This window comes from Bactrocera dorsalis, chromosome 3 (genome assembly GCF_023373825.1).
Source record: "Bactrocera dorsalis isolate Fly_Bdor chromosome 3, ASM2337382v1, whole genome shotgun sequence".
In the NCBI taxonomy this organism is placed as follows: Eukaryota; Metazoa; Arthropoda; class Insecta; order Diptera; family Tephritidae; genus Bactrocera; species Bactrocera dorsalis.
Window position 1 is genome coordinate 791,025 of NC_064305.1, and position 878 is coordinate 791,902.

An 878-nucleotide genomic window follows, 5' to 3' on the forward strand; every position below is an offset into this window, starting at 1 on the left:
GGCTACATTCGTTAAGGAGCTTGAACGCGTCCACAGAGCGCGCATCTTCGGTGCACTACGGACTTCACCAATAATGACACTTAACATCATATTACACGTGTTGGCACTTGAGGACATTGCCGGCAAGTGTATTGCTGTAAAATGTACTCCGAGGCTAAAACAATTCCAAACAGGTTACGCTAAAGTTCTCTTCTACTTCAATTGCTTCCCTGAAAGCTTGGACCACTGCGTTATAGAGGCTACTCCTGTTGGCTGTTTCTCCGCTAAAATAGCCACGAGGGCTATGCAGACTTGGAGAAGTCATTGGTGAAGCGGAATAGTGAGTTTTTTTACAGATGCAGAAGTACATGTTGGAAAGATAGGCTTTTGTAAGGAGCTTAGCTTCTACCTGCCGAACAACTGTTGCGTTTTTCAGGCAGAAGTGGCTGGTATTAAGTTGCAGTAAATTTATTGCTCCAAAGTGCAGCTTCGTTCAGGTTGGTGCGCATTCACTCCAGCAAAAGAGCGGCGATATTAGCATTGAACTCGGACACTATGCGCTCGAAGTTGGGGTCCTCACTAGAAATAGTATAATGCTGCTTAATCTTCAGATTCTTTGGAAGCCTGGCCATAGAGCAATCGCTGGAAACTGTAAAGCCAATGAGGTAGCAAAATGGGGCACCCGTTCCCCTTTCAAATCGGAGGTGCAACGAGTCGGACTATAAACTGTCAAGGTTTTATAGAAAAAGATTAAGTGGAAATATCCCTGCACTTTCTCCTCCATAATCCAGTTTTTACCAGATTGAGGCAGAAACATCTTTGCACTCATAACTTCGCCGAACCAGCACACAAAGGTAATCGGCTCAAAGCACTAAGAGTATTTTTATTGAAACAAACAA